At 38.1% G+C, this 13,853-nt stretch overlaps 1 protein-coding gene across 1 annotated transcript in view; it reads left to right on the top strand.

Moving 5' to 3' along the window:
• The window catches only part of CPM (carboxypeptidase M), a 134,540-nt gene that overhangs the window by 98,106 nt on the left and 22,581 nt on the right, over nt 1-13,853 (top strand). The window lies entirely within an intron of this gene.

Below are 13,853 nucleotides of genomic sequence, written 5' to 3'. Positions count from 1 at the left end.
TCAGCAACTTAAAATAATCATAGATAGGTAGGTAGATAGACAGACACACAGATAGATAGATACCTCAAGGTAACTAGAAACCAAAAACCTATAATATAAACACACAGAAAAAAGGAATTCAAACATAACATTAAAGAAAATCTTCAAATCACAAGGGAAGAGATCAAAAGAAGGACTAAAAACAACTATTAAAAACCCCAAAGCAGTTAACAAAATGGTAGTACGTACATACCTATCAAAAATCACATTAAATGTAGATGAACTAAATGCTCCAATCAAAACACATAGAATGGCTGAACAGCTACAAAAACAATACCAATATATATACTGCCTACAAAAGACTCACTTCAGATCTGAACATACAAACTGAAAGTAAGGGGATGGAAAAAAGTATTCCATACAAATGGAAATTAAAAAAACAAAAATAAAAACAACGAGGTAGCAGTACTTACATCAGACAGAATAGATTTGAAGATAGACAGTCACACGAGACTAAGGACAATACATAATGATAAAAGGGATAAACCTAATAAAAAGATACATAACAGTTATAAATGCACCTAACATAGGCGCACCTAAACACATAAAGCAGGGACTTCCCTGGTGGCACAGTGGTTAAGAATCTGCCTGCCAATGCAGGTGACACGGGTTCACGCTCTTCTCCAGGAAGATCCCACATGCCGTGGAGCAACTAAGCCCATGTACCACAACTACTGAGACTGCAATCTAGAGCCCACGAGCCACAACTACTGAGCCTGCCTGTCAAAACTACTGAAGCGGGGCTTCCCAGGTGCTGCAGTGGTTGAGAGTCCGCCTGCTGATGCAGGGAACACGGGTTCATGCCCCAGTCCAGAGGGATCCCACATGCCGAGGAGCGGCTGGGCCCGTGAGCTATTGCCGTTGGGCCCGCGCGTCCAGGGCCTGTGCTCCCCAACGGGAGAGGCCACAGCAGTGAGAGGCCCGTGTACCTCAAAAAAAAAAAAAAAACTACAGAAGCAGGCTTCCCTGGTGGCGCAGTGGTTGAGGGTCCACCTGCTGATGCAGGGCACACAGGTTCGTGCCCCAGTCCAGGAAGATCCCACATGCTGCAGAGCAGCTGGGCCCATGAGCCATGGCAGCTGGGCCTGCATGTCCAGAGCCTGTGCTCCATAACGGGAGAGGCCACAACAGAGAGAGGCCTGCGTACCGCCAAAAAAAAAAAAAAACTACTGAAGTCCGCTCACCTAAAGCCTGTGCTCTGCAACAGAGAACACTGCAGTGAGAAGCCTGCGCACCGCAACGAAGAGTAGCCTCCACTAGCCACAATTAGAGAAAGCCCGTCTGCAGCAACAAAAGACCCAATGCAGCCAAAAATAAATAAATAAGTAAATAAATTTATTTTTAAGAAAACACATAGAGCAATATTAACAGACATAAAGGGAGAAACTGACAGTAATACAGTAATACTAGGTAGGCCTTAAATGACATATTAGACCACATGAACTTAATAGATATATACAGAACATTTCATCCAAAAGCCACAGAATACATTCTTTTCAAATGCACAAGGAATATGCTCCAGGACAGATCACATACTAGGCCACAAAACAAGTCTCCATAAATGTAACAAAACTGAAATCACATCAAGCATCTTTTCTGACCACAATCAACTATAATAAAAAAACTGCAAAAAACACAGCCCCAAAACAATGAACAAAATGGCAATAAGTACATACCTATCAATAATCACATTAAATGTGAATGTGAGGCTAACCAATATGCTACTAAACAACCAATGGGTCACTGAAGATATCAAAAAAGAAATTTAAAAGTACCTGGAAACAAATGAAAACAAAAACACAACAATCCAAAATCTATGGGATGCAGCAAAAGCAGTTCTAAAAGAAAAGTTTACAGTGACACAAGCCTACCTCAGGAAAGAAGAAAAAACCTGAAATAAACAACCTAATCTTACACCTAAAGGAACCAGAAAAGGAAGAACAAATAAAACCCAAAGTTAGTAGAGGGAAAGAAATCATAAAGATTAGAGCAGAAATAAAAGAAATAGAGACTAAAAAAACTACAGAAAAGATTAATGAAACTAAGAGCTAGTTCTCTGAAAACATAAACAAAATTGATAAACCAGACTTGACAAGAAAAAAGAAAAGAGAGCCCAAATCAATAAAATCAGAATGAAAAAGAAGTTACAACTGACACCACAGAATTACAAAGGATCATAAAAGATTACTACAAATAATTATATACCAATAAAACGGACAACCTCAAAGAAATGACAAATTCCTAGAAATGTACAATGTCCTCAGAATGAACCAGGAAGAAATAGAAATTATGAATAGACCAATTACCAGTAATAAAATTGAATCAGTAATAAAACAACTCCCAAAAAACAGAAGTCCAGGACCAGATGGCTTCACAGGTGAATTCTACCATTTAGAGAAGAGTTAACACCTATTCTTCTCAAACTATTCGAAAAACTGCAGAGGAAGGAACACTTCCAAACTCATTCTATGAGACCAGTATCATCCTGCTACCAAACCCAGACAGAGATATCACAAAAAAAGAAAGTTGCAGGCCAATATCATTTATGAACACAGATGCAAAAATCCTCAACAAAATATTAGCAAACTGAATTCAACAATTCACTAAAAGGATCATACACCAGGATCAAGTGGGATTTATACCAGGGATGCAAGGATGGAACAATATCCACAAATTAATCAATGTGATACACCACATTAACAAAATGATGAAAAAAAATCATATGATCATCTCAAGAGATGTAGAAAAATCTGACAAAATTCAACATATCCATTTATGATAAAAACTCTCAACAAAGTGGGTATAGAGGGAACATATCTCAAAATAATAAAGGCCATATATGACAAGACCACAGCTAATGTCATACTCAATGGTGAAAAGGCGAAAGCATCTCCTCTAAGATAGGAACAAGACAATGATGCCCACTCTTGTCACTTTTACTCATCATAGTATTGGAAGTCCTAGTCACAGCAATCAGATAAGAAAAAGAAATAAAGGGAATCCAAACTGCAAAGAAAGAAGTAAAACTGTCACTGTTTACAGATAACATGATACTACACATAGAAATTCCTGGGAATTCCCTGGCAGTCCAGTGGTTCGGACTCGGCACTCTCACTGTCAGGGTCCTGGGTTCAATCCCTGCTCAGGGAACTAAGATCCTACAAGCCGCATGGCACACCAAAGAAAAGAAAATCCTCAAGACACCACCAAAAACTACTAGAGCTCATCAATGAATTTGGTAAAGTTGCTGGAGACAAAAATATACAGAAATCTTTTGCATTTCTATATGGTAACAATGAACAATCAGAAACAGAAATTAAGAAAACAATCCCATTTATAATTGCAACGAAAGGAATAAAATACTTAGGATAAATCTAACTAATGGGTTACAGATGCTCAACCTCACTAAAAATTAGAGAAATGCAAATCAAAACTACAATGAGGTATCACCTCACACCAGTCAAAATGGCCATCAACAAAACAATCTACAAACAATAAATGCTGGAGAGGGTGCACAGAAAAGGGAACCCTCTTGCACCATTGGTGGGAATGTAAATTGATACAGCCATTGTGGAGAACAGTACTGAGGTTCCTTAAAAAACTAAAAATAGAACTACCATACGACCCAGCAATCCCACTACTGGGCATATACCCAGATAAACCATAATTCAAAAAGACATATGTACCCCAATGTTCACTGCAGCACTACTTACAATAGCCAGGACATGGAAGCAACCTAAGTGTCCATCAACAGATGAATGGATAAAGAAGATGTGGTGTGTGTGTGTGTGTGTGTGTGTATATGTATATATATATATATAATGGAATATTACTTAGCCATAAAAAGAAATGAAATTGGGTCATTTGTAGAGATGCGGATGGACCTAGAGTCTGTCATAGAGTGAAGTAAGTCAGAAAGAGAAACACAAAATATCATGTTAACGCATATATGTGGAATCTAGAAAAATCGTACAGATGAACCGGTTTGCAAGGCAGAAATAGTGACAGAGGTGTAGAGAACGTATGGACACCAAGGGGGGAAAGCAGGGGGGAGGGGAGTGGGATGAATTCAGAGATTGGAATTGACATATATACACTAATATGTATAAAACAGATCATAAAAACCTGCTGTATTAAAAAAACAAATATATATTAACGCATATATGTGGAATCTAGAAAAATGATACAGATGAACCTATTTGCAGGGCAGGAACAGAAAGGCAGACATGGAGAACAGATGTGTGGACACAGGGAGGGCAGGGGAGGGTGGGATGAACTGGGAGATTAGGTTTGACATAAATACACTACCATGTGTAAAATAGATAGCTAGTGGGTATCTGTAAAACACATACCTGCTGTACAGCTGTACAGCAGGGAGTTCATCTTGGTGCTCTGTGATGATCTAGATGGGTGGGATGGGGGAACGGAGGGAGGTCTAAGAGGGAGGGGATATATGCATACATATAGCAGATTCACTTCACTGTACAGCAGAAACTAACACAATGTTGTAAAGCAATTATGCTCCAATTAAAAAAAGAAATTAAGAAAACAATCCCATTTATAATTGTGTCAAAAGAAATAAAATACTTAGAATAAATCTAACTAAGGAGGTTAAAGACCTGTACTTAGAAACTATAGGACGTTGAGGAGACTGGTTCAAGATGGCAAAGAAGGACATGCTCTCATTCCCTCTTGCAAGAGCATCAGAATCACAACCAATTGCTAAACAATCATTAACAGGAAGACACTGGAACTCACCAAAAAAGATACCCCACATCCAAAGACAAAGGAGAAGCCACAATGAGATGGTAGGAGGGGCACAATCACAGTAAAATCAAATCCCATAACTGCCGGGTGGGTGACTCACAAACTGGAGAACACTTATACCACAGAGGTCCACCCACTGGAGTGAAGGTTCTGAGTGCCACATCAGGCTTCCCAACCTGGGGGTCCAGTAATGGGAGGAGGAATTCCTAGAGAATCAGACTTTGAAGGATAGCGGGATTTGATTGCAGGTCTTCGACAGACTGGGGAAAACAGAGACTCCACTCTTGGAGGGCACACACAAAGCAGTGTGCACATCAGGACCCAGGGGAAGGAGCAGTGACCCCAGGGGAGACTGAACCAGACCTACCTGCTACTGTTGGAGGGTCTCCTGCAGAGGCGGGGGGTGGCTGTGTCTCACCGTGAGGACAAGGACACTGGCAGCAGAAGTTCTAGGAAGTGCTCCGTGGCGTGGGCCATCCCACAGTCCGCCATTAGCTGCACCAAAGAGCCCAAGTAGGCCCCAGTGTTGGGTCACCTCAGGCCAAACAACCAACAGGGAGGGAACCCAGCCCCACCCATTAGCAGTCAAGCAGATTAAAGTTTTACTGAGCTCTGCCCACCAGAGCAACACCCAACTCTACCCACCACCAGTCCCTCCCATCAGGAAACCTACACAAGCCTCTTAGACAGCTTCATCCACAAGATGGCAAACAGAAGAAGAAAGAAGGACTACAATCCTGCAGCCTGTGGAACAAAAATGACATTCACAGAAAGATAGACAAGATGAAAAGGCAGAGGGCTATGTACCAGATGAAGGAAAAAGATAAACCTCCAGAAAAACAATTAAATGAAGTGGAGATAGGCAACCTTCCAGAAAAATAATTCAGACTGATAGTGAAGATGATCCAGGACCTCGGAAAAAGAATGGAGGCAAAGATTGAGAAGATGCAAAGACCTGTTTAACAAAGACCTAGAAGAATTAAAGGACAAAGAGATGAACAATATAATAACTAAAATGAAAACTGCACTAGAAGGAATCAATAGCAGAACAACTGAGGCAGAAGAACGGATAAGTGACCTGGAAGACAGAATGGTGGAATTCACTGCTGTGGAACAGAATAAAGAAAAAAGAATGAAAAGAAATGAAGACAGCCTAAGAGACCTCTGGGACAACATTAAAAGCAACAACATTCACATTATAGGGGTCCCAGAAGGAGAAGAGAGAGAGAAATGACCTGAGAAAATATTTCAAGAGATTACAGTCGAAAACTTCCCTATCATGGGAAAGGAAAAAGCCACCCAAGTCCAGGAAGTGCAGAGAGTCCCATACAGGATAAACCCAAGGAGAAACACACTGAGACACACAGTAATCGAATTAGCAAAAGTTAAAGACAAAGAAAAATTATTGAAAGCTGCAAGAGAAAAACGACAAATAACATAGAAGGAAACTCCCATAAGGTTAATAGCTGATTTCTCAGCAGAAACTCTACAAGCCAAAATGGAGTGGCATGACATATTTAAAGTGTTGAAAGGGAAGAACCTACAACGAAGATTACTCATTCAGATTCGATGGAGAAAGCAAAAGCTTTACAGACAAGCAAAAGCTAAGAGAATTCAGTACCACCAAACCAGCTCGACAACAAATGCTAAAGGAACTTCTCTAAGTGGGAAACACAAGAGAAGAAAAGTACCTACAAAAACAAACCCAAAACAATTAAGAAAATGATCATAGGAACATACATACCGATAATTACCTTAAACGTAAATGGATTAAATGCTCCAACCAAAAAGACCCAGGCTTGCTGAATGGATACAAAAACAAGACCCATCTATATGCTGTCTACAAGAAACCCACTTTAGACCTAGGGACACATACAGACTCAAAGTGAGGGGATGGAAAAAGATAATGAAAATGGAAATCAAAGGAAAGCTGCAGTAGCAATACTCGTATCAGATAAAATACACTTTAAAATAAAGACTGTTACAAGAGACAAGGAAGGACACTACATAATGATCAAGGGATCAACAATTTAACATATAAATATATATGCAAATTAAACTGCATAAATATAACAATTTAAATATATATGCACCCAACACAGGAGCACCTCAATACATAAGGCAACTGCTAACAGTTATAAAACAGGAAATTGACAGTAACACAATAATAGTGGGGGACTTTAACATCTCAACTTACACCAATGGACAGATCATCCAAACCGAAAATTAATAAGGAAAAACAAGCTTTAAATGACACAATAGACCAGATAGATTTAACTGATATTTATAGGACATTCCATTCAAAAACAGTAGATTACACTTTCTTCTCAGGTGTGTACGGAACATTCTCCAGGATAGATCACATCTTGGGTCACAAATCAAGCCTCAGTAAATTTAAGAAAATTGAAATCATATCAAGCATCTTTTCTGACCACAACATTATGAGATTAGAAATCAATTACAGGGGAAAAAACGTAAAAAACACAAACACATGGAGGCTAAACAATACGTTACTAAATAACCAAGAGATCACTGAAGAAATCAAAGAGGAAATCGAAAAATACCTAGAGACAAATGACAATGAAAACATGATGATCCAAAACCTATGGGATGCAGCAAAAGCAGTTCTAAGACGGAACTTTATAGCAACACAAGCCAAAGCCAACCTCAAGAAACAAGAAAAATCTCAATCTAAAGTTTCACCTAAAGGAACTAGAGAAAGAAGAACAAACAAAACCCAAGGTTAGCAGAAGGAAAGAAATAAAAATCAGAGAAGAGGGCTTCCCTGGTGGCCCAGTGGTTCAGAGTCTGCCTGCCAATGCAGGGGACATGGGTTTGTGCCCCAGTCCGGGAGGATCCCACATGCCGCGGAGTGGCTGGGCCCATGAGCCATGGCCGCTGAGCCTGCACGTCCGGAGCCTGTGCTCCGCAACGGGAGAGGCCACAACAGTGAGAGGCCCGTGTACCGCAAAAAAAAAAAAAAAAAAAAAAAATCAGAGCAGAAATAAATGAAATAGGAACAAAGAAAACAATAGCAAAGATCAATAAAACTAAAAGCTGGTTCTTTGAGAAGATAAACAAAATTGATAAACCATTATCCACACTCATCAAGAAAAAGAGGGAGAGGACTCAAATCAATAAAATTAGAAATGAAAAAGGAGAAGTTACAACACACCGCAGAAATACAAAGCATCCTAAGAGACTACTACAAGCAACTCTATGCCAATTAAATGGACAACCTGGAAGAAGTGGACAAATTCTTAGAAAGGTATAACCTTCCAAGACTGAAACAGGAAGAAACAGAAAATATGAACAGACCAATCACAAGTAATGAAAATGAAACTGTGACTAAAAATCTTCCAACAAACAAAAGTTCACGACCAGATGGCTTCACAGGTGAATTCTATCAAACATTTAGAGAAGAGCTAACACCCATCCTTCTCAACCTCTTCCAAAAAATTGCAGAGGAAGGAACACTCCCAAACTCATTCTATGAGGCCACCATCACCCTGATACAAAAACCAGACAAAGATACTACAAAAAAAAGAAAATTACAGACCAATATCACGGATGAATATTGATGCAAAAATCCTCAACAAAATACTAGCAAACAGAATCCAACAACACATTAAAAGGATCATACACCATGATAAAGAGGGATTTATGCCAGGAATTCTTCAATATACGCAAATCAATCAATGTGATACACCATATTAACAAATTGAAGAAGAAAATCCATATGATCATATCAATATCTGCAGAAAAAGCTTTTGACAAAATTCAACACCCATTTATAAAAACTCTCCAGAAAGTGGGCACAGAGGGAACCTACTTCAACATAATAAAGACCATATATGACAAACCCACAGCAAACATCGTTCTCAATGGTGGAAAACTGAAATCATTTCCTCTAACATCAGGAAAAAGAGAAGGATGTCCACTCTCACCACTATTATTCAACACAGTTTTGGAACTCCTAGCCATGGCAATCAGAGAAGAAAAAGAAATAAAAGGAATACAAATTGGAAAAGAAGAAGCAAAACTGTCACTGTTTGCAGATGACATGATACTATACATAGAGAATCCTAAAGATGTCACCAGAAAACTACTAGAACTAATCAATGAATTTGGTAAAGTTGCAGGATACAAAATTAATGCACAGAAGTCTCTTGCATTTCTATACACTAATGATGAAAAGTCTGAAATAGAAGTTAAGGAAACACTCCCATTTACCACTGCAACAAAAAGAATAAAATACCTAGGAATAAACATACCTAGGGAGACAAAAGACCTGTATGCAGGAAACTGTAAGACACTGATGAAAGAAATTAAAAATGATACAAACAGATGCAGAGATATACCATGTTCTTTAATTGGAAGAATCAACATTGTGAAAATGACTCTACTACCCAAAGCAATCTACAGATTTAATGCAATCTCTATCAAACTACCAATGGCATTTTTTACAGAACTAGAACAAATCGTAAAATTTGTATGGAGACACAAAAGATCCCGAATAGCCAAAGCAGTCTTGAGGGAAAAAAATGGGAGATGGAGGAATCAGACTCCTTGAGTTCAGACTATACTACAAAGCTACAGTAATCAAGACAATATGGTACTAGCACAAAAACAGAAACATAGATCAATGGAACAAGATAGAAGGCCCAGAGATAAACCCACACACCTATGGTCAACTCCTCTATGACAAAGGAGGCAAGGATATACAATGGAGAAAAGAGTCACTTAAATAAGTGGTGCTGGGAAAACTGGACAGCTGCATGTAAAAGAATGAAATTAGAACACTCCCTAACACCACACACAAAATAAACTCAAAATGGATTAGAGACCTAAATGTAAGGCCAGACACTATAAAACTCTTAGAGGAAAACACAGGAAGAATACTCTTTGACATAAATCACAGCAAGATCTTTTTTGATACACCTCCTAGAGTAATGGAAATAAAAACAAAAATAAACAAATGGAACCTAGTGAAACTTCAAAGCTTTTGCAAAGCAAAGGAAACTACAAACGAGATGAAAACACACCCTCAGTATGGGAGAAAATATTTGCAAATGAATCATCAGACAAAGGGTTAATCTCCAAAATATATAAACAGCGCATGCAGCTCAATATTAAAAAAACAAACAATCCAATCCAAAAATGGGCAGAAAACCTAAACAGACATTTCTCCAAAGAAGACATACAGATGGCCAAGAAGCACATGAAAAGCTGCTCAACATCACTAATTATTAGAGAAATGCAAATCAAAACTACAATGAGGTATCACCTCACACCAGTTAACATGGGCATCATCAGAAAACCTATAAACAACAAATGCTGGAGAGGGTGTGGAGAAAAGGGAACCCTCTTGCACTGCTGGTGGGAATGTAAAGTGATACAGCCACTATGGAGAACAGTATAGAGGTTCCTTAAAAAACTAAAAATAGAATTACCATATGACCCAGCAATCCCACTACTGGGCATATATCCAGAGAAAACCATAATTCAAAAAGACACATGCACCCCAATGTTCAGTGCAGCACTACTTACAATAGCCAGGTCATGGAAGCAACCTAAATGGACATCTACAGATGAACAGATAAAGGAGATGTGGTACATATATACGATGGAATATTACTCAGCCATAAAAAGGAACGAAATTGGGTCATTTGTAGAGACAGGGATGAATCTAGAGACTGTCATACAGAGTGAAGTCAGAAAAACAAATATCGTATATTAACACATGTATGTGGAACCTAGAAAAATGGTACAGATGAACCGGTTTGCAGGGTAGAAACTGAGACACAGATGTAGAGAACAAATGTATGGACACCAAAGGGTGAAAGCTGCGGGGGGGGGGGGGGTTGGGGCTGTGATGAAATGCAAGATTGGGATTGACATATATACACTAGTATGTATAAAATGGATAACTAATAAGAATCTGTTGTATAAAAAAATGAAATTCAATAAACAAAACTATGGGACATCGATGAAAGAAATTGAATATGACACAGACAGAAACATATACTGTGTTCATGGATTGGAAGAATTAACATTATTCGAATGACCATACTATCCAAGGAAATCTACATATCAATCTAATCCTTAACAAAATATCAATGGTATTTTTCACAGAACTAGAACTAATTCTAAAATTTGTATGGAAACACACACACACAAAACCCTGAACAGCCAAAACAATCTTGAGAAAAAAGAACAAAGCTGGAGGTCTCACGCTCCTTGGTTTAAACTATACTACAAAGCTAGTCATCAAAATAGTATGGTACTGCCACAAAAACAGACACATAGATCAATGGAACAGAATACAGAGTCCAGAAAGAAACCCACACACTTATGGTCAATTAATCTATGACAAAGGAGGCAAGAATGTACAATGGGAAAAAGACAGCCTCTTCAATAAGTGGTGTTGAGAAATCGAGACAACTATATGCAAAAGAAACTGGACTAGGCTCTCACACCATTCACTAAAATAAATTCAAAATAGATTAAGGACTTAAATGTAAGACCTGAAACCATAAAACTTCTAGAAGAAAACAGGTAGTTTGCTGTTTGACATTGGTCTTAGTGATTTTTTTCTTTTTTCTTTTGGATGTGTGTCCTCAGGCAAGGGAAACAAAAAGCAAAAAATCAACAAATGGGACTACATCAAACTAAAAAGCTTTTGCACAGCTAGAGAAACTATCATCAAAATGAAAAGACAACCTATTGAACGGGAGAAGATACTTGCAAATGATATATTTGACACGGGGATAAAACCCAAAATATATTGATATAAAGAAGTCATACAACTAAGCATCAAAAAAACAATCCTATTAAAAAATGGGCAGAAGACCTTAACAGACATTTCTCCAGAGAAGACATACAGATGGCCAACAGGTACATGAAAAGACGCTCAACATCCCTAATCATCAGGGAAATGCAAATCAAAATCACAATTGAGATACGCGTCACACCTGTCAGAATGGCTATTATCAAGAAAACAAATAAGTGTTGGTGAGGAATCCTTGTACATTGTTGGTGGGCATGTAAATTGCTGCAGCCATTACAGAAAACAGTACAGAGTTCCCTCAAAAAACTAAAAACATAGCTACCATATGATCCAGCAATCCCACTCCAGGGCATATATCTAGAAAAAACCAAAGGCACTAATTGAAAAATTTACATGCAGCAGAACTTCGCTGGTGGTCCAGTGGTTAAGACTCCACACTTCCAACGCAGGGGTCACAGGTTCAATCCCTGGTCAGAGAACTAAAATCCCACATGCCTTGTGGTGCAGCCAAAAAAAAAAAAAAAATGTACATGCACCCCAACGTTCACGGCGGCACTGTTTACAACAGCAAATATATGGAAGCAACCCAAGTGTCCATTAGCAAACAATGGGTAAAGAAGATGTAGTACACACAAACACACACACACGGAATATTAGCCATAAAAAAGAATAAAATCTTAACATTTGCAACAATATGTATGGACCTAGAGAGTATTATGCTAAGTGATAAGTCAGACAGAGAAGGACAAATACGTTTACTTATAAGTGGAATCTATAAAACGAACACAACAAAACAGAAAGTTACAGATACAGAGAACAGGTGGTTGCCAGAGAGAAGGGAGGTAAAAGGAGGGAAGAAATAAGTGAGGGACATTAAGAGGTACAAACCTTCAGTTGCAAAGTATTTAAATGAGTCATGGTGTAAAATTTACACTGTGTGGATTATAGGCAATAACTATGTAATACCTTTGCATAGCAACATATCATAACGAGACTTACTGTGGTAATCATTCGAAAATGTACAGAAATACCAAACCACTCTTGTATAACATGAACAAATCAATAGTACTGTAGGTCTTTATACTTACAAAAAATCCAAATAAATAGAAAAAGAGATCAGATTTTTGGTTACCAGAGGTGGGGAGTGGGGGGAGAGGGAAATGGATAGAGGCAATAAAATGGTACAAACTTCCAGTTATAAGTACTAAAGATATAATGTACAACATGATATATATAATTAACAGTGTGGTATGTTATATATGAAAGAGAATAAACCCTGAGTTGTCATCACAAGAACAAAAATTTTGTCTTTAGTGTTGTATCTATGAGATAATGTTCACTAAACTAATTGTAATAATCATTTCATGAATGTAAACAAGTCAAATCATTATGCTGTACACCTTAAACTTATACAATACTGTATGTCAATTACCTCAATACTGGAAGAAAAAACTCATTATTATGGGAAAATTGCCTATAAGATCCAATAATCACATTTTTTAAACAATTCTTAAACATTTAATCTTTTATTTGTAAATCAATAAAACGCATGCTACACCTAAAAATTTAGACAATCAAGACTGCATTAGTAATGCATATATATATGGTGAATGAAACTCTATTTGCACCGATTTGAACGTCTTGTAAACAGCAGAATCATTGAATAATATACAGTTGTCCCTCAGTATCCATGGCGGATTGGTTCCAAGATGCACCCCCCCCCCAACCCCGGGACACCAAAATCTTCGATGCTCAAGTCCCTTATATAAAATGGTATGGTATTTGCATATAACCTATGCACATCCTCCCACATACTTTAAATCTCTAGATTTAAATACCTGACACAATGCAAATGCTATGTAGTTGCCAGTGCACAGCAAATTCAAGTGTTCTTTTTGAAACTTTCTGGAATCGTTTTCCTGAATATTTCCAAACCAGTGGTTGGTTAAATCCATGGATGCTGAATCCACAGGTATGGAGGGCTGACTATACAGTGTTTATAATCTCATTTTTATTTCTCTGTCCTCAGAGAGGATCAATTCTACTTAGTTCTAGTTGAAGTATTATAAATCCCAAATTAATAAAGCTTTACTCTATTTGAGGACCACTCTTTGGCTAAGGTGCTGATCCCTTCAGCCGTTACTTACATTATCTATATATGGGTAAGTCATATGTGTGTGTGGTTTTTGTTTTTAAAGTTTAACACAATGTTCTGTAACTGACACACCAACATGTTGTGCAAAACTATCCCTCAGTT

The sequence above is a fragment of the Pseudorca crassidens genome, chromosome 11, assembly GCF_039906515.1.
Source record: "Pseudorca crassidens isolate mPseCra1 chromosome 11, mPseCra1.hap1, whole genome shotgun sequence".
NCBI lineage: Eukaryota > Metazoa > Chordata > Mammalia > Artiodactyla > Delphinidae > Pseudorca > Pseudorca crassidens.
Note: the sequence above shows the minus strand (reverse complement) of the source record. Positions and strands in the feature narration are given on the sequence as shown.